This window comes from Bos javanicus, chromosome 11 (assembly GCF_032452875.1).
Source record: "Bos javanicus breed banteng chromosome 11, ARS-OSU_banteng_1.0, whole genome shotgun sequence".
In the NCBI taxonomy this organism is placed as follows: domain Eukaryota; kingdom Metazoa; phylum Chordata; class Mammalia; order Artiodactyla; family Bovidae; genus Bos; species Bos javanicus.
The window spans coordinates 75,214,674-75,235,777 of NC_083878.1; the positions used below are offsets into that span (position 1 = coordinate 75,214,674).

General features: G+C 49.9%; 1 protein-coding gene and 1 long non-coding RNA gene across 3 annotated transcripts in view; both read right to left on the bottom strand.

The window, feature by feature from the left end:
* Positions 1-21,104, bottom strand: part of KLHL29 (kelch like family member 29) — a 335,083-nt gene that overhangs the window by 101,398 nt on the left and 212,581 nt on the right. The gene's annotated exons all lie outside the window — the stretch shown is intronic.
* On the bottom strand, positions 371-16,770 carry LOC133257369 (uncharacterized). The gene is made up of 2 exons (XR_009739517.1): positions 11,787-16,770; positions 371-857 (listed from the first exon to the last, which is right to left on the bottom strand). It is a non-coding gene; the product is annotated as an uncharacterized LOC133257369 (long non-coding RNA).

Here is a 21,104-nt window from a genome sequence, read left to right on the forward strand (position 1 = left end):
CTATGAATGTCTCCGTGCAAACTTTGTGTTTATTCTGCTTGGAATTTGTAATGCTTCTTGAATCTGTGACTTGATGTCTTTTGAAAGTTTAGGAATGTTCTCTGCCCTTGTCTCTTGAACTACTGTCTCTGGCTCATCTCCTCTGAACTTTCTTTGGAATTTCAAGTACCCATGTGTTAGGCTTTTTCACTGGAACGTCAACGTCTGTCACCTTTTTACTTCCTTGGGGTATCTCTCTGTCTCTCTGTACTTACAGCTGGATATCTTTTCTAACCAATCTTTTAGTTCATATTCCTCCTTTTGGTTGTATCTGTTAAATTCATTATTGAGTTGGGTATTATGCATTTATTCACATTTGTTTCTTAAAAAAAACACACACATATATATATTTCTTATTCTCTTCTGAAAGCTCCAGTTTTGCCTGTTGACACCTTGATCATGATAAGGTATAGTTATTTTAAAGTTTGTGTCTGTGTCTGTAAACTCTAATATATCTGGAGCCCCTATGAGTCTCAGTTTATTTTTTGTTGTTTCTACTGATTTTTGTTCATTTTTGTCTTCGTGTGTCTCTTTGTCCAGCCACTGAGGGTTCTCTGCTGCTTCTGGCATCAAGTGAGTCCCAAGGGATGGTCTGATGTCTTTGTCTCACTACTACTCATCTGCTCAGCCCCTCTTCCTACCTGAGTGATGGACCGCACATTGCTATGCAACTAGTACTTGGAACCACGGGCTCCAAAATTAAACAGAGGTCTGGGTTCAAGTCCAAACGGGAGTCTGGTTCATCAATGACACTTAGATTACTGGTGTGCACTGTCTTGGGCCAATTATTTAACTTCTTTGTGTTTCAGCTTTCTCACCTATAAAATGGAGATAATAAACACTACCTCATAGGTTTTGTTTAAAGCTTATATCAAATCAACATGTAAAGCATTTACTGTAGGGTCTGGGGAAAAGTAAAGTAAGAGTAGAGTAAGAGCTAATTGAATACCCATCACTGTTATTTTTATTACCTGTTCTGAATTTCTCAAACCCACCCATTTCTCTTGTCCCCACTGTTATTACCCATATCTGGGCCACCATCATCATGAATTTCTGCATCTGATTCCACCTTGGTGGTCCTGCTTCCTGTCTTATCACCCCACAATGCAGCCAGTGTGAACTTTCTGAAGTGCACACCTGATCACTGTTCTGATAAACCCTTCAGTGGCTCCCCACTGCCTTCAGGATATGGTCCAAACTGACCTCTGCAACTCAGGTTTGATTGCTACTTCTGTCCATTGAACCACATTCAGTTCTCTGAATTACCAAGCTGATTTTGGTTACTGGGACTCTCCAGGGAGCTATCTCTTCCCCACTGGCCAACTTTCCCCTGGATAGCTCCAACTCATTTCATAGGTCTCAGCTTAGACAAAATACCCACAGGTAGGCTCCCCTAGAGCCTGCAGTACCTACCATCAGCATTGCTGGCCATACCACATGCTGTGCACTAAGTTGCTTCAGTCATGTTTGATTCTTTGCAACCCCATGGACTATAGCCCATCAGGCTCCTCTGTCCGTGGGATTCTCCAGGCAAGAATACTGGAGTGGGTTGCCATGCCCTTCTCCAAGGGATCTTCCCAACCCAGGGACTGAACCCACATCTCTTACGTCCCCACTGGCAGATGGGTTCTTTACCATTAGCGCCACCTGGGAAGGCCATACCACACTTAACTGTAATAGACACAGTACAGTTGTGTCTATTGTTGTAATAGCTACAGTTGTGTCTATTGCAATAGCTACAGTTGTCTGTAGCTAACCCCAGGCTTCGAGAGTGGGATCTCTTCTAGTTAGCATTGCATCCCCAGCATCTAGCACTCTGCCTGGCATACACTTAATAAAATTTTGTCAAGTGAATGAGTGACTAGCTGATCAGAGGAACAAGTTAACAGAATCACAGACAAAATAGAGCTGTGACCTATCTCAGTTCCCAGTTGAAGAATCTTCTGAAACCAGCTCTCATACAAACCTACTTGTAATTATTCTCTTCCTGTTCCTAGTGCAAGGCTTGCTAAAAACCCGTAAATATTTTGCTTCCTAATTGCTTATCTGCACCTTAATCACATAGTAGTTTTATTATTATTATTATCATTATTGTTATTATTAACAGTGACAAATAAAACAGAGCATAAAAGTATTTCCAGAAAAAAACAATTGTGTGATTTAGAATTTTTAATTAATATGAGTTGGGGTTTGTATTGAATGTTCTGTGTGAGAATGGATAATCCTCAGTACTTCTCCCCAACGGATTTGGTATCTAAATGCTCCATATTGTAATTTACATCCTGAGGGGCCCATGGCACTTAGAAAACCATCAGTTCTCCAGTTATCTGCTTCCTATCAGCATCACTTTCTCAAATGAATGCATTTCAATTAAAGGAAGAATTTACCAGAGTACATGTGAGGTGTGTATTTTGTGAATTATAGCTCTAACTTTGAATAAACAGAAAACAAAAAACATTTTCTGAGCCCCTATGATATCCCAGGCATTGAAGATAAGACAAAGAAGAAAAAGGCTGGGCTCTACCTCCAAGGAGACTGCAGTCTTGCTGGGGAGAAGGATGCAGACAGAACCAAAACATTCAATGAGATTTGGGGCAATAGGTGAGTGATCATCACACGGCATTTGAGTGTTCCTGGTACAGAAGATAAGCTAGAGATGTGTTCAAGAGAAAACAAAGTAAAAGACTAAAACTTCACTAAGTGGATGCTGCCGTTTTCATGTTTACAGACCCAGTTTTACTCCCTTCTGTATGTGGTAACATCTTTCAAATTATTTCTGGGCATTGCCTTTTTCTGTCTCATCAAAGCAGGAACAGAGCTGGATATCACTATTCTTGTGTGGACACCAAAAGGTGCCACTGTGGGTCAATTCCTGATAACCTCCAAGAGGGAGCCTTTCAGCCCCTCTGGGTCAATTCAAGGGCCCTGATAAAGAGGGCTGTGTGAGAATTTAAATTGACTAAATTATAAATTGGGGGAATGGCAGTTCATATTGTGACAGAGCCTTGTTCATCAAAGAAACAAAGAATGAGGTATGGAGTCTATATATAATCAGATATAATTCAATTTCAGATATTCAGTTAAAAACAACATTCCTGGGTTTTCCTGGTGGTCCAGTGGTTAAGAGTCCACATTGCAATGCAAGGGGCACTGGTTTGATCCCTGGTCCGGGAAGATCTCACATGCCGTGGAGCAACTAAGTCTGTTGCCACAACTCCTCAGCCTGTGCTCTGGAGCCTGCGAGCTGCGCCTGCTGAGCCCACGCTCTGCAACTACTGAAGCCTGCGTGCCCTAGGGCCATGCTTCGCAACGAGAGAAGCCACTGCAATGAGAAGCCTGCACGCTGCAACTAGAGAGTAGTCCCTGCTCTCTGAAACTAGAGAAAGCCCATGCACGTCAGTGAAGACCCAGCACAGCCAAGAATAAATAAATGAATATTAAAAACCCATCTTTCCCGTTTGCTTTAAGATGGAAAAAACCAAAGTGCCTCACTGGTGGTCTCCCACCTCCTTTTCTCCATCCTCTGGTGTTTTGCAATCATTTCCTCATCCCCTTTCATCCTTCTAGGGATATCTAGCATAGAGCAGGGGGAAAAGATTCTTGTCTGGGGTCAGTGGACCCCCTTCCAAGACCCCCCCGATCTCTGTTCCCTGTGTCTTCTGAGCCACTGGCTGGTCCTCTCTGGGTCCCATCTCCTGCCTGCAGGACACCAGCGGCAGCACCTGAACTACTCCTTGAGTGGCTAAAGTTCCAAGATGTTCTAGTTGCTCAGTCGTGTCCGACTCTTTGTGACCCTATGGACTGTAGCCCACCAGGCTCCTCTGTCCATGGGATTTTGCAGATAAGAATACTGGAGTGGGTTGCCCTTTCATTGTCTAGGGGATCTACTTGACCCAGGGATCGAACTCGGGTGTCCTGCATGCCAGGCAGACTCTTTACCATGTGAGCTACCAGGAGACCACTGGGTCAACTTTTGAGGGTATGTTTCCCAGAAGACTGTCTGTCTGACATTCAGTGGAGGCTCAGCAAGTCTCTGGCTGCCTCCTTCCTTCCCTGACGTGCCCACAGCACCCACCCTCTGGGTGCTCAAACCCCTGGGGAGAGACTCTCCTCTTCCCCTCCCCTCTTACTTCCATTTAGCTTTGGGAGGAAAAAAGTCTGATAAAACCTACTCACTCCAAGTAGTGAATGATTTGTTCCCTCAAGAGGTTAAAACTGCTAATTGCATTTCATAAGAAGAGGAATTTCATAAAGTGAACCTTTCATTGTTAAATTGGTCAGGCTGAACACAGAATTTTGGGCAGATCCCTCAAGAATCTAACACGGTGCATTTAGATCTTGCAGCTGGATGGAATCGAAAATCTGCTAATGAGAGTGGAAGTCACGGGAAAGGCACCCCACAAGGGGATCCTGAACCAATGAGTTCACGGAGACCCCCACACCTCACAGCAGAGTCTGCCAGGGGAACAGGCTGCTTCACCTTTCTGAGTACCCACTGTGCACAAGTCCCAGGTTTGCAGCTGACTGTACAGCTTCTCGGAGAAGGCAATGGCACCCCACTCCAGTACTCTTGCCTGGAAAATCCCATGGATGGAGGAGCCTGGAAGGCTGCAGTCCATGGGGTCGCTGAGGGTCAGACACGACTGAACGACTTCACTTTCACTTTTCACTTTCATGTATTGGAAATGGAAATGGTAACCCACTCCAGTGTTCTTGCCTGGAGAATCCCAGGGATGGGGGATCCTGGTGGGCTTCCATCTATGGGGTCGCACAGAGTCGGACACAACTGAAGTGACTCAGCAGCAGCAGTACAGCTTCTGCTTATACCACCTCCCTGAATACCTAAAGGATGTTCTAGAATTCTCTCCTCCCTCCCCGCCTCCTCCCCACCCCCACACTCACACATACACTCAAAAGTTGACCCAGACCCTTATCTCTGTATACTCTAACTTGTCCTTCAAGAGTTTTCCCTGAAGTTCCTGAAGATCAGGTAGAAGAAGAAAAAGGAGGGTTCTGGATAACTTTCTTGCTTTCATTAGAATCCCTCTGTCTTTCAGGCCCAGAGGCTAGGATATGCATCAGTTTGCAGGGACACTTACATCAGCAAGGATTTACAGGTTCTGGAAATAGGATCAGAATTTGCCTTATACCTCAACAAAGTGAAGGGAAGATGAGGGTAAGGGCTTCCTCCATGTCCCTCACAGGCTGTGGTTCCTTTGAGGCCAGGGACCATGTTCTGTGGAGGGCCTGACGGACCCTGGGGGGCCTCCTCCAGCAGGGACACAGGGCTGCATCGCAGTCACCAGTGAGAAACAGGGCCACATTGTCCTCTGGGAGTTGAGGACTGATGTAGGCTCTTACAGAGTAAGGAGGTCAGGTCAGGCTGGATCAGGCCTCACTCCAGCAGGCAGGGCAGAACTCTCAATTGACCCTCCATAAAGACCTTCCTGCTTCACCACCAGAGGGGTCTGGCCCTGGGTTCTGAAACAGGTTAAGAAGACATCTAACTGCCTCTGAGCCTTGGGTGCAGCCCTAGGTGAGGGCAGGGAACTGAGTCAGGATGGGACCTTTGTCCCCAGCCAGCCAAGGGGCACAGAAGAAGAGGTGTGGGAGAGGGGTGGAGGGAAGCAGCCTCAAGGATGGGATTCTCTCCCATTTCAGAGGGTGCCATGGAAGCCATGCTTATTTGATTGTATTTTAAATTTGCTTATTTATTTGGCTGTGCCGTCTCTTAGTTGTGGCACATGGGATCTTTGATCTTCACTATGGCATGTGGAATCTCTTGTTGCGGCATGCATGATCTAGTTACCTGACCAGGGATTGAGCCCGAGGCCCCCTGCACTGGGAGCACAGGGTCTTAGCCACTTGACCACCAAGGAAGTCCATCCATGGATATTTTAAAGTTCTGTTCTCATAGCTGCTCTCATTCCTCTCTCTCTCTCTGATGAACTCAAATGACCCAAAGTGACATGGTCTTCCCATTTTTCAGAGGAGCACTCAGTGCTCCAGGGGCCCGAGTCCTCAGGGCACATTCAGTGTCAGAACCAGAAGGAAAAGTTCTCAGTGTCCACCTCCAGGGCTCCTGCTGCTGCCTGGAAGGGACGCTGTCTCCCAGGAAATCTACCGCTTTTATCACTGTCAATTCTTTCCTCTGGTGACAACCGTGTCCCAGTGGGACCACTTATCAGCAGGCCTTGTAACCAGCAGCAGCTGCCTCAGTTATCGAGGGGCAATGCTCTTCCAGCTGTCCAACGGTCCTGGGTCCAGAAGCCTCATGTTGGATAGCAACAGGGCCCCACCAGGGCTGCCCCAGCCCCGGGCACTGAGGACCAGGAGCAAAATAGGTCTGTCCATCTGTCCACCAGGCCCAGAAGCCTAAGTCCACAGAAGTGACTGCTTGGTGCTATGGCCTCCTCACGGCAATTCTAGGCCCCTCCTCTGGGCAGAGCCTCTTTGGAGGATGGGGGTACAGGGCTGGATGATCACCCCCTCCTCCCCATGACAGTTTCCTGCCCTGAGCTCCATGGTGAACTGAGTGCAGACTCCTCTTCCCTCTGGCCCCTGACTGCAGCTGCATCAGGGCCTCTGGTAATGATTCCACTGGGGGCTCTACAATCAGGCGGCTGCTCCCCAGGATTGATCTCTGGCTGGTCCCAAGATCTGATTGTCTCAGACCGAAAATCTGAGATTGCAGAGTTCAAGGAGCCTCAAGGTCTCCCACCCAGCTACTCACTTTACAGGTGGGCTTGGAAGTCCAGGCCCTTTCAAAGGCCCTGGGGTACATGGAAGAAGAGTAACCCATGGCTGGTTTTCTGAAAGAGGCTGCTGGATGAGGCGTAGCCAGGGAGGCATGTCCTCCCTCTGGTGCTAGGGTCAAGGAAAGCCAATGAACACACTGCCCTGAAGCTGGCCTACACTGAGGTGAGGCACTGTCCTGACCTATGACCTCACCCCAGATTGCTTACCACCAGGTGGGGCCCAGAGGGCTGCTCACTCCATATCCAGGATCTCATCTGCTGGTGTGCAAGAGGGGTCGATGGGCAGCAGAATCTCTGGCCAATCCAAGCTGGTCTGGGATGGCAGACCCTTCTGTGCCCTGACCTCTCTGAGCCAGCAGGGTGCAGTCCCCTGGGCCCAGGCTGAATTAGCACCTGTGATCCAGCCTCACACACTGCCAGGAATCAGACTGTCTGGAGACAGGACCTGAGTTTAAACAAGCATTTTCTGTCAGAACAGCTGCCTAGAGCTGTTCCTTGGCTGGGAGGGATAGTCACTTATTGTATGCCATGATCATGGCTTTCTTGACTCCCCCTGGTGGCTCTCAAAGTGCTCCACTGACCTCACCCAGGACCCGGAGCAGGTAGGGAGGAGGCTTCCCGGGTTGGGTGGATGCGCTGACTCAGGGTCAGCCTAGGGGCTGACCAGAACAGAATGTCTCCAGGAGCCTTTTGGGTAGCTGCTGCAGCCAGTGCTGTTACTAAGAAAAGCCCAAGGAGAAAGGGTAACCCAACACGTCTGCCTGGCACAGGCCTGGGGTGGGAGGAGGGGCAGATGACTCAGGGGCTGCTCCAGGGGGCTCAGGGTCGGTGTCTCCTTGTCCTGCACGCCATCCCCCTTGTTGGTTAGGGGGAAGAAGCCCTGTGTTCTGCTTGTCTCCAAATCCTGCAGAAACTAGGCATGGTCAGAGGGGCTCACCAGAGGGGCTATCCTGAGCTTGTCAAAGGTGTTGAGGACCAGGGACACACTCAGGCTCCCTTACAGATGTCCCCCATCCCTGGGTGAGCAGATGTCTCCAGGGCTGTGACTGTCATGGCCAGTGGGACTCTGCTCATTGCTGCTGCCTCAGCCTGGCCATTCACCCTTCTCTGGACCCAGAGCCCCAAGGGCTTCCCTCTCTGGGTGACCTTGAAGCAGCAGCTGTTAACTGAGCCCCGCATGTCCTTGATACCAGAGAGGCTCAGGTAAGTATCTGGTGTGTCCCATGAGAGGCTGGGCCACAAACAGATCACCTGCTAGGATTATGGGTAGAAATTCCTGACATCATTAAAAAGTCATCAGGCAAGACCTATCTGGGCAGTGTTGCAGGCTAGCCTGAGAGTCTAAAGACCAAAGATGCTCTATTTAGTGGGGAGGTTGCTATGGACTGAATGTTTGTGTCCCCCCCCCCCCCCCAATTTATGTGTTGAAGTCCTAACCCCCAATGTGATGGTATTAGAAGGTAGTGTATTGGGGAGGTAATTAGATCATGAGGGTGGGACCCTCACAAATGGGATTTGTGCCCTCATAAAAGAGACCCCAGAGAGTTCTCTAGCCCTCTCCCTGCTGTGTGAAGATACAATAAGAAGTGGGCAGGCTGTAAGCTGGAAAACAACCCTTGTCAGAACCTGACCAAGCTGGCACCCTGACCTTGGACTTTCAGTTCCCAGAACTATGAGAAATCAACTTCTCTTGTTTATAAGCCACCCAGTCTGTTGGTGTATTTGTTATAGCAATGAGAACTGAGACAGAGGTGCACCCTTGTTTTTAAATTACTGGGCATCTTGGAGCTAAGAGCATCCCTCTCTCCCTAACTCCAGTGCTTTTGCCTGAAGGAATCTGTTCTTTTTCCAAAACTGTGGAAGCTGGAAGGAAGTCAGAATGAGATGGAGAACACAGCTTAGCTCTCCGAGAGCCTCGTTTGGTCCTACCTTCCTGCTCTGGGGACCGAGGTGGTTCCTAAAGGGTCTGTCCTTATCTGAGGGCATCATTCATAAGCACAGCATGATTTAATAAGACACAGACCTGCCAGTGCTTTCCTGTGGCAAACCACCCAGAGCGGAGACTTGAAAATAGATGCTTGTTCCAGTGTGGAGTTTTGCTCCCTTACAGCCACATAAATTACTTCATCTCATTTAACTGCCATTAGCAAATTATTAATCTAAATTCACACACCCAGAGTGAAATCACTGAACTCAGACATTTTACTATCAAGGATGCTTTCCTTCCAACCAAAGCCCATTTCAAGTTGTGTGAATTTCAGCAGCCCAGCAAATCTTGCATCCCTGCTTGCTAAGCCTCTCAATGGCTCTTGCAGGCATTTTCAAGCCCTTTTCCCTTTTCAATGATGCTTTGTGTCTAGTTTTTGAGCACATGATTATTCATGGATTGGTACAGTACAGTGGGGGGCTTCCCTGGTGGCTCAGCAATAAAGAATCTGCCTGCAATGCAGGAGACTAAGGTTTGATCCCAGGGTTGGGAAGATCTCCTGGAGAAGGAAATGGAAACCCAACCCCAGTATTCTTGCCTGGGAAATCCAATGGACAGAGAAGCCTGGAGGGCTACAGTCCATGGGGTTGAAAAAGAGTCAGACACAACTGAGAGACTAACACAGCAACAACAGTATCATTGAGTGATCAGGGGTCCAGCCTTGGGGGTCAGACAGAACAGATTTAAATCCCATGCAGTTTGAACATTAGCTAACCTCAGATTAACTTCCCTAGGACTTTGTTTCATTGTCTGTAAAATGGGAATAATGTACTTATGTCACAGGGTTGTTTGAGCCTTAAATAAGATAATGCAGTGTGCTCAGTGCAGCATCAGACACACTGCAAGCATGTAGTCATGATGTTTATCATTGTGGCTGTTGTTATTTTTAGCTAAATACAGGTGGACAGGGTCAAAGGTGGCCTCTTCTGCTCTCTGACTCAGGGACAAGAACTTGATCAGTGGCCCTGAGCAGACTCTGGCAGGGACGGTGCTGTGTGAGCCAGGTCTTTCCCCATCTCCCAGTCTGATGGATCCCACGCTTTCTTGAGCTCATAAAAGGTTGCCGTGACAGTAGACTATAGTGACAGCTTTTCAACAGCTGTGTAAGTCTCTAGGACTCCCCCTTCCAGAGAACATTCCATTTAAGAAGGTCTCATCCAGGAGTTGGTGGAGGCAATGTAATCAAAAGGGCAAAATTGTAAAAGCAGAGCCAGTGGAGGGACAAGGCTCCCTACACAGGAAGTCCCGGGAGCCCTGCCAGGTAAGTGTGGTTGTCAGCTTGGGATCCTGGGACACAGATTCTCATTAGACAAGAGACTGGACCACACCCACCCAGTGCCCAGGTTGGAAGACCAAGGACTTGCTGCCTCGGTAGCTGAGTCTTTAAGCCTCTAGCCCTTTGACTCTTTCTCCGCTCCATGTTTTAACAATAATGCTATTTAATATGGGCCCGTCTGAATAACTTTATTCTTCCTTCAGATCTATACCTATAGAAGGCTGCTGTGTTTTCCAGACTGCCCATAATTCATTAATGTTGAATCCCTTTCCATCTGGAGACTTATACAGTTGTTGAAAAGCTGTCACTATAACCTATTGTCACTGCAACCTTTTATGAACCAGCCTACATTTTTATGTCAAAAATTTATCTTAATGGTCTCACAGCTCTTACCTCCAATTATTTTGGTGTCACCAACCTCCAGCTTGGGCTGTGTTCCAGCTAATATGCGGGAACGAATTTCCTCTTTGCTCTTACCCTGGCCGCACACTTGAAACCTTGTGGATAATGTGGCAGATCCCCTCAAGTGGAGGTGTGTGTGTGTGTATATATATATATATATATGTAGCAACTCACTGCAGAATGAGGGAGGGCTGGGACCTTGGGGGGGACACCCTGAGGAAGGCAGTGGAAGGCTGTGGCTGAACCTGGGGTATTGCTATCTAACCAGTACATGGGAGGAAGCGTGGAGGAGGGCCTGGCACCTTGTAGCACCTTGCAAAGAGGCTAAGCTCATTCCCTGCCTCTGCCACCCATTTTTTTAAATTTTAATTTTTTTTGATGTAGACCATTTTTAAAGTCTTTATTGAATTTGTTACAATATTGCTTCTGCTTTATATTTTATTTTATTTTTTTTTTGGCCATGAAACATGTGAAATCTTAACTCCCCAAGCAGGGGTTGAACATGCACCTCCCATATCGAAAGGCAAAATCTTGACCACTGGACTGCCAGGGAAGTCCCTCCCCTTTGTTTTAAAATCACCAACAGTAATACACACATTCTCTGTCCACACAACGGAAAATGCTGGAGGAAAAAATATCATGGATACTCTTAAGGGTGAGTACCAGTTTCCGCATTTAGAATGCTTTACACTCTTACTTTCCCACAATGTTGCTTGTTTAGTCGCTAAGTCATATCTGACTCTTTTGTGACCCCATGAACCATAACCCTTCAGGCTCCTCTGTCCATGGGTTTTCCCAGGCAAGAATACTGGGGCGGGTTGCCATTTTCTTCTCCAGGGGCTCTTCCCAACCCAGGGATAGAACCCACATCTTCTGTGTTGCAGGCTGATTCTTTACTGCTAAGCTGCTGTGGAAGCCCACTTTTCCAAAATACATATGTGTATATTTACATGTATACACGTGTGAGAATATAAATATTTCTACATGTAAATATAAAAATGTTTTCTATATTAAGTGTATATAAGATATTGTGTGATATATGTTCAGTATATATTCAAATATTTAAAGATATTTCGCTACTGTAGGAGTTGATGATAACTGAAAAAGTAACTAAAGAAACTAACATTACCTTCAATGTCTTGTTATTACTGATGGGGAAAGCCCTGACTTCCTCTATAGCTGCCTATGGGGGATTCAGGGGTGTTGTATTTCCCACCCCCCTTAACAGGTAAGTGAACAGCACCAAGACAAGCGAAGAGACAGGTAAGGCCAGGGCACACCTGGGCCTTGAACCGAGAGCTTGAAGCTCAGCCAGAGTCCTTACCACCAGCCTTGGACGATTCTGCATGAGGCACTTTTCTCCTCCCTGTTGTCTGACCTTGAGAAACTGAAACATTCTCTACTTCTCTTGCCCCTGCCCGCCCCAGTGTAGCTGCTTACATCATAAATGCCCCTTAAAGAGGAAAGAATGCTGGGAGAGGAATGCGGGGGTTTCCTGTGACCTTTCCCCAGGCCAGCTGGCCAGCGCGTGGGCAGCTCCTACAAGCCTCCACGCCAGGCCTGGCTTTCCCTGGCCCATCCCTCTCCCTTGTACTTCTGGGTCTGAGGATGGTCGCCTGGGATCCAGCAGGCAGAGGCCCTGCGGTTCTGTATTCTCAAGCCTCATTTCAACATGGCCCTTTGAGCTGCCAGGCTCCCCTTGGCACTACAGGGACGAGGACAGCCCAGGGACCCAGCATAGTGAAGACTCCCCATCACAGGCAAAGCACACTGCCCCGGCTCTGCTGGAGCCTCCCCTTCTTGGGGCCTCCACGGTCATAGGCCGGCATGCTGGGAGTTTTCTCTGTTGCAGATTCTGCTGTGCTTTTGTGAGTTAGTGATCTGTCCTTGGAGAGGGGCGATCATTTCTTCCTGTGACTGGGTAGTGATGGCTCTCATACAGCCATCCATGGCTGCAGGGGGAGCTGGCATCAGGGATCCTGGGTGCAACCAGGACTGGGCTGGGTGTGCCCATGCACAACCCACGTGCGAGTGTGCACGTGTGTCTGCAAGTAGTCCAACGAATGCGCCAGAATTCTGATTCTTTTACTTGAGGCAAACACTGGGAAGGTAAATTCTTACACACTGTCCTGGAGTCAGGCGATCCTGAGGTCAGAATCTTGGAAGGTTACTTACTTTGCAAATAACCTTGGCAAATGAAATTCCTGGCACCTCAGTTTTTAATTATTGTAAAGTGGGGATGATGCCCTACAGGGTGTGATGCAAAATATGTGCAAGGCACTTGCACCTGGCAGGCAGTAAAGAGTCAATACATTCCAACCACCATCACCATCATTTTCATCACCAACCTTGCGTGCACTCAGTCTGGTTATTATTGTCCTTTGGAAGTGATGCCATGTCCCCCACGCCTTGTGGAGCTGCCCAGATGCCTTTCTGATGCCTCTTAAGTCCTGCAGAACCAAGTAATCCCCAGACTGGAAAGGAGCCTGGGCCCATCCCCAGAACAGCTCCAGGGAAGGAGCTGTTCCCTCAGCTCAAAGGCCCAGGACTCCAGGGCAGGGTAGGAAAGGACCCAGGGGACCCTCTTCCATGGAAGCCCCTGAATCTTCTCTTTAGAAGAACCCCACCAGCTCCCCATGTCCTGCTCTGGACTGGCAGCACGTCAGGGCCAGAGAAGGCCCTTTCAGATGCTCATTTTAGAGATGGGTGGAGGGGCACACAGCAGGTTTGCAGCACAGCCTGGAGGATCACAGGTGGCGCTAGTGGTAAAGAACCCACCTGTCAATAGAGGAGACTTAAGAGACATGGGTTCAATCCCTGGGTTGGGAAGTTCCCCTGGAGGAGGGTATGGCAACCCACTCCAGTATTCTTGCCTGGAGAATCCCATGGAGAGAGGAGCCTGGTGGGCTACAGTCCATGGGGTTGCAAAGAGTTGGACACGACTGGAGTGACTTAGCATGCATGCGTGGAGGGGCACACAGCAGGCTTGCAGCACAGCCTGGGTGATGTGCAGGGCTTTGAACCTCATTTCCAAGACTCTTCCATCCCTCAGATCAAGCCCAACTCTCATCCGGGCATGTGAGTCCCAGTTCCTTCCCCCTTTCCCTTATGCAGACTCATTTTCCCCATCCTCTGCTGGGTCCTGTCTGCTCCTGCCAGGTTGGTTTCTTCTGAGCCTTCCTGCTGCCCCTCATTCGGTCCTTCCAAGTCCCTGCCACCCAAATCCATCATGCCCCGCCTCCTACAGGACGGCCGCCATAATTACAAACGCCCCTTATCTTGCTTTCTGACCTCCTCTTTGCCTCATTCTGCCTCTGCAGGCAGAACAAGGGTTCCTGAGGCCAAGCGCTGAGCTGAGAGAACCAACAATACCTTCCTCAGAGGCTGCATGACCTCAGGCAGGCTCCTCAGTCTCCAAGCTTCCATCTCCTCTATAAAATCGAGGAAACACTAAACAAATATTTAATTGCACATTTTTAAAAGAAAGCCTCCCCTCAAACGTCTTTTTCATGTGAGGGCCTGTATTTCAGGGGAAGCCCATCTAATGAAAACAAAACTCCTGCCCCTCGCCCCGGTATACAGCAATCTGGCTCTGAAAGCTATTTTATTTTCCTTTTCAGTATGGAGAGGCTTGGCCACTAGCTCTGTTTGAGTCTAAACATTGCCCCGAGACTTCCTGAGTCCCCAGGCACCTATCTGGCTGGTACCAATCCAGAAGTACCACTTACGTTAGTGCCATGAGTAAGAGGGAAGAAAATCTGAAAAATGGGTGACATATGCACTGGGCATCTCTTTATTTATGTCCTCCTGTGTCTGAGATGGAGGAAAGCATTTCACCACTCTAGGTAGGAGATGGCTTCATCCTGGAATCGAAGTCTTCCTATCTCACCATTTAGAGGGAGATGCTCACAGGGGAGGGATTAAAGATGTGCTAAAGAGGGATATTCCTGCTCCAGCAGGGGACTTTCCCTAACGCATGGCATCCCCGCTAGCTAAGTAGCTAATGCAATTTCATCTTCTGTTATGGAGAAGGATGACTCAGTGTGAGCTCTATTTTCTGCTCAGATCTAAGCCACGTTGTGTGCAAGGACAGTGTGGCACGGCCCCTGATTAATCATGGTGCGTCTGAGCAACTCTGTCTGTTCTGGGCCGACATGAGTGGGGTTACTAAATGGGCTCCTTGCTCTCCCCGCGGACACAGTCACGAGGACACGAAGACCTCTGCCTGGAGACCGAGTCTCGAAGGGGCTGATTTGTAGCTGTAGCCTGGATGAGAACTCAAGAAACCTCATGCAGAATGAAGCTGTTGCCATTTAAATTTAATAAGTTTTTAACCTGCTAATAGCCCTAAGGGATGGGGATGCAGCTGGCTGGCTGGGTCCGAGTAGGGGGCATTGACTGCCTGGGGAGGGCACCAGGGTATGAGGCTGCTGCCCTGCCTGGCCCCTGCTGTTGGGTGAGGGCCTCCTGTTAACATGTAGCACAGCTCAAACCACCAAAGGGCCCAGCTTCTCCATGGCAACCCCAAACAACCTATTCATTCCAGAGGCTACGCTGGCAGCAAAAGTGGACCTGGTGCCATGGAATGGTGTCCTCGTGACAGGCAATGTGGAAATGGTTCCTGATTGACCATCGGCTGCCTTCTGGGAAGGCTTCCAGGAATGAAGCCAGCCCAGGGACGGCCAGAGATGGCCTCAGAGAGGCCAGGGAGAGTGATTTACAGACAAGGCATCATGGGTTATGGATGGGGGATGCTCCCTGCACTGGGGAACTCATAATTTACTGACACATAGCATCGTTGAAAGGGAGAGGATCCAGGTGGAAAGAAAAGGTGGAGGGGATGGAAGAGACTCTGAGGAGGGGATCCCACAGGATTCAGCAGTTCTGGGGTATCCAGAGGGATTATCCTGGCTGTGTGTTGGGGATATTGCCTCTACACAAGACAAGGGGCCTCTGTCCCTCCCCTTAGACAGTCAGGATGCTTCTACTCCACGAGGATACACACATTCACACCCACAGCCCGGCTGGTGGCTGCTGCCCCCAATCCGTCCTGCCTGCTTCTTCCTCCTCTGTGCTTCTGCTCCCACCCATGCTGGCCACAGCCTCCACCAGCCTCTGCCCAGGTGATGTCCTGATGCATGTCCTCATAGAAGGGAGGGAGAGGGGCTCGGCCTTGGAGTCAGACACGTGTGGTGTGGATTTGAGTGGTATCAGGTAAGTTAGCTTATGTGCAAGAACCTCAGTTTCCTGACCAGTGTAGTAGACACATACATGGGCTTGGGAAGGGTTTAGGGGGGCCCCAAATGGGGTGATCCATGTAAACTCAAGTGATGCCAAGTGAGAGAGGGGGGTTCATTTCCCCTTCCTCCCATTCTTTGCCCTCCACGCTTCACTGCCTCCTTTCCTCCTGGCCTGGTGGTGGGTCCCCCTTTCTAGGCACCTGTCCCAGATGACCAAAACCAGGTAAAGCAATTGCCAAAGGAGACGCTGCCAAGAAAGTCCATCAGGATGTTCCAAACACTCCGTCTCTGTTGTGGTAAACGATGACTTTAATTTACAAAGCAGACGAATACTAAATCTTCATGAAATTAAAAACTATATTATTTATGTGAGCGGAAACGGAAAATGCTCTGTAGCTAGCAGCGATCCGGCTTTGTAGGAGGAACACTAAAATAATTAAAACCACTCGTGCTTCAGTAATAAATAATGATAATAAATAAATGTCCTGACCTTAAGCGAAAATATAAAATTAAAACCCATTTGGTATGTAAATTCATTCAGGACGCTAGCGAGTCTCCCAGCCTAAGACGGTGTGGGATGGAGGAAGCGTTCACTACATGAATTTTGAAAGGAAAATCAAAGAACAACAGAGTTGTGTGTGTATCGACTCATTATTCTCCTTTAATTCCATCTAATGCTGTGTGGAGCCTTGAGGCTGGGACATTAATTTCCTGCTTTTTCTGTTTCACCAATTCCTTGTGGAGACCGGGAGAAAGAATTTCAATCCTGGAGGCTGAAATCAGGGGAGGCCAGAAAATTGCAGGAGGGGTGGAAAACGGAATTTCAGAAAGGCAATTTTTAACGTGTTTACAGAAAGATGATGAAAAGGGGTTGGCACAGAGCGGTGCTGGGGCTGCCTGGGGGTGCTGTGTGCCCAAGGGTTTGGGGGCACACGTCTTCCAGGGTGAATGAAATGCCCCTGCTCCTGTATCCAGGTGGGAACCATTCCAGGACCTGGAGAAGCTGGGCAGGAAGTGTGTGGACGGCCTCTGACTTCAGGAAAACACCGATCGGTTCCAGATGGTGCAACCCCCACCCCCCCGCCCCCTGACAGCCCAGCGCCTGACTTTACCGTGAAATTGCTGCTCGGTCCATGAAGCCTGTGGCTCCCCGGGCTCTCCAAATACAGCCAGCCTAGGAAGCTGCAGGGCAATGTGCCAGGCAGAAACTTCCAACCACTGCTGTGTAAGAAATGTAGAAAACACCCTTTCCATTTTATCCTATGTCTAAGACCTGCCACATGCAGCCTTTCATTCTGGGCTCCTAACTACCTAGTGAGGTGGATGGGGCAGCGATGGTTATTCAGAGTGTTGTGGTTCAGCAGCTAAGTTGTGTCCGACTCTTTGTGACCCCATGGACTGCAGATGCCAGGCTTCCCTGTTCTTCATGATCCCCTGGAGTTTGCTCAAACTCATGTCCATTGAGTCAGTGATGCTATCTAAGCAGCTCATCCTCTGCTGCCCATTTCTCCTTTTGCCATCAGTGTTTCCCACCATCAGGGTCTTTCCCAGGGTGTCAGCTCTTTGCATCAGGGCAGGCAGGGAAATTGAGGCACCAGAGCTCAGAAGAAGTGGCGACAGGGCAAGGGGCAGAATCCTGCTCTAGGTTGGTGCTCCTGTGTAGCTGGGGGGCCTCCCTGGGGGAGGGAGGAGATGGAAAGGAAGGCTCTCTGGACCTGCCCTGTCAGCAGGACCCTGGTTCTGACTCCATGTTCCCTGAGGGATCACTGCTGTCCCAAAAGAGTGGTGGAGAGGTTGTCCCATGGGAAAGAGGGACCCAGAATCATCAGCATCCTGAGAAGATGGGGCCTGAGGGAGAGTGAAAGCCCCGAGGAGCTATTCAATGCAGACCACCTCCCGTTCACTCTTCTGATACGACACACTCTTCCTGGTAGAAAAGGAGGGAAAAGTCCAACCTAAGCCCTTCAGTGTCTGAATGCCTCCAAACCATCCAGGCTTTGTAATCAAAGCACTGGCATAAGGACATATTTCCCCCACTTTTGAATCTCATTAGAAATCACTAAACTGTCAACAAGCCACCAGACCAGGTACCCTGATAGCAGAGGTTTACCACCTGGGGCTTGGGGAGGCCCTCCCACCCACTGGACATGTGTGGCCTACCCCAGTTCAACCAGGGCTTTCAAGATCCCCTCCTGATTCTGCCTGCTAATGCCTATCTGACTCCATGATGGACACAAAGACAAAGAAAGCATAGCACTCGAGCTGAGGACCCTGAGGGGACCAGTGGGATAGTGGGGAAAAATAGCTTAAAAAAAAAACAAACTTAAAAAATCAAATGGCGAATATTTCCTTAAAATGGCTTCTAGGTCAGATATGAAGTCCTGGACCAGTGTGCCAGGTGGGTGGGGCTGAGGGCTTACCTGCAGGGGTCAGGGAGTCTCCCACACAAAACTCTTTGGGGGCCAGAAGACAATCCCCTTCTCCCAACAGATTCGTGGAGAATCATCTGTTCTTGGCTGTCCCTGACAGTGAAGAGGTGTCCCAGCACCTTGACACAGCAAGGTCACCTCGAGCTCTCTGTCCCCTGTTTTCTCTGGCAGATAAGCTACATCCTTGGCGTGTTCACTCTGGACAGGGGATGGATTATTCTTGCTAAAATGTCCACATGACCCCAAAGCACAGGCTGACCTTGGGGTGCACTGGCTGCAGCTGGCCTGGCAGGGCTGTGAGCTTCTTACGAGGCCTTGGACCTGTCGCCATGTGGAACCTGAGCCCCTCCCTGGGGGCTCACCTACCAGCTTCTGCCCTGCTCCCCTAGGTCAGAGTATGCCTGTGCAGCTGCCCTGCAATGCCCACGATAACTCCTGGGCACTGAGTTCAGAGATGATTGAGCTCAGCTTCCAGGACTCCTGAGTCTTTGGGTGGGCAGCATGGGATTCAATGTGGTGATCACCTCCCCTCCATTCTTGCCCCTCTCTGTCCTCATAGCTGCCATCATGCAATCTATGGGCCTCTAACACCCTCCTGACCTCCTGGCCATCTCCCTTTTGTGAAGCCACAGCTGCCACTGACCAACTGGCATCACTGTCCCCACTGAGGAGGGGGCCCAGTCCCTAGAGGCTACTCAAACCCCTCTCCTTCCACAGCAGTGAGCAAGGTGCTCACGAGACGCCCCCTCACCCATCCCATGGTTTCTGCAAACCTGCCATGCACCCAGTCTCGTGAGCCCAGGACAGCTCTGAGGCTCATGTGGCCAGGTGCTGAAGGAGGAAGTTGGGGGGGCAGTCAAGGGTCCTCATTTCTCCATTCGACCCTTACCGAGGACCTCGGTGTGTCAGACTCAAGACAGAGAGAGGAGGGGAAAGTCAATCCTCTTTCACTGGTGGGAGAAGTTGGCCAGAAAGACTTCGGGGAGGAACGACAGGGCTGGGTTTTGGGAGATGATCAACGCTTCCCAGGTGGGAGGGGTGAGGGGTCCCTGCAGGAAGAAGAAGGCGTGGGGGCAAAGGCTGGGATGAACCTGCACTGAGAGACCTCTGTTTCCCTCCAGGGCGGCCACCCGGCAGGTGGGGTGGAAGGTGAGGCTCAGCAGACCTGACTGGAACCCCAAGGAGGCAGTTCTACCCTGGGTGAGGGCCAGGGGAAGGCTGGAGGGCAGGGTGCGATGCTGGGAGACCATTTGGAGGCCTGTGATCAGGGGAGTCTGGGTGAGAGCCTAGATCGGCACTGTGGGCTTTGGGATGGACGGCGGGGATGATTTAACGAGGTTGATGGTGATTAGCCATGGGCTGTGGGGGAAAGGGCAAGGGAAGAGTCAGGGATGACCCTGGGCTAGACGTGGGGGTCTGAGTCCCGAAGCCAAACTGAGGGGGCTGAGGACTGAAAGACTCCATGAAGTGACGCTAAGATGCCCATGGCACCCAAGGCTTGGTCCAGAAATCAGCTGGCTGTGTGGACTGGGAACCCAGAGAGAGGGCTGGCCTGGACACAGGACACACGGAGCCTTAGAGCTGGGTCCTGGCTCTGCCCTGGTCCTTTCGGTCTCTTCCCTCATGAGGTGACCAGAGGGGTCCAGTCCAAATGCCCCACAAGTCGGGGCCTCTCATGGGTTTCCTGCACAGACCAGGGGCACCTCTATATTTTCATCCCTCTGCCTGGAATGTTCTTGACTCTCTCCCCCACACTCCTGACCCCTCCCTGGCTCCCTGCCCACCTTCTTCAGGTCTTTGTTCAAAGCTCACCTAAACAGGCTTTTAAAACGGCAGCAAAACTCCCTCTCCACCACGGGCTCTCAGACTTCCTTCTCTGCTTTATTTCTCGGGAGCACTTTCACCCTCAGACAGTTACTTATTCATTTGTTGATCTCCATCCATCCACTAGTGTGTAAGCTCCATAAAGGCAGGGATGTTTGCTTTGATTAGGCACACAGTAGGTGCTAAATATGGCACCCCACTCCAGTACTCTTGCCTGGAAAATCCAATGGACAGAGGAGCCTGGTGGGCTGCAGTCCATGGTGTCGCAAAGAGTCGGACATGACTGAGTGACTTCCCTTTCACTTTTCACTTTCATGCATTGGAAATGGAAATGGCAACCCACTCCAGTGTTCTTGCCTGGAGAATCCCAGGGACGGGGAGCCTGGTGGGCTGCCGTCTATGGGGTTGCACAGAGTCGGACACGAGTGAAGTGACTTGGCAGCAGCAGCAGGTGCTAAATAAATATTTATGAATGGATGAATAAATTAGTCTCCTCTGGTTGGCCTCACTCCCACCACCCCTGAATCTGGGATACCTTGATTTGCTGCTAACTCGGGGCTGTGCCCTTCCTGGCCTTGTTCCAGGACTGGGAATTGAAGGCTCAGGGTCTAGGAGGGCTACTTAGGACCCTCCTGGACTTCAGATGCTGCTCTGCAGAGTCGGAAGGAAAGTGGCCGCCGGTGGGTGGTGATCTTAGCGCGTGCTAGGCCACCCTTGGGCCTCACATCAGTCTGGAGAAGAATGCAGAGCCTGGGCAGGGCGCCTGGAGTTGGATGGAATTTATTGCTCTAAAGGCTCCCAGAGTTTTCAGATCTTGCACATCAACACACATACTTTGGCGGGGGCAGATGCAAAAAATAAAACCCCAAACCTACAGGAAACAATCTGGGAAGGAAGGAGGGGGAGCATGAAATGGACAAAACATATGGGCCACAAAGGCTGAATAAACAGAGCAGACAGAAGGCCAGCCCAGCCTAGGCCTTCGAGAAAAATCGCAGTTTAGAACGCTGCTTGGGAAGGCAGAAAACTCCTTTTCTCTTCAAGGCTGCATCCCTCACTGGTACTAAGGAAGGTGAATTTTAAGAGGAACCAAACAGAAAAGGTGACAAGAGGCAGGGGGCCAGGAGGCGCAGCCATACTGTTATCTCT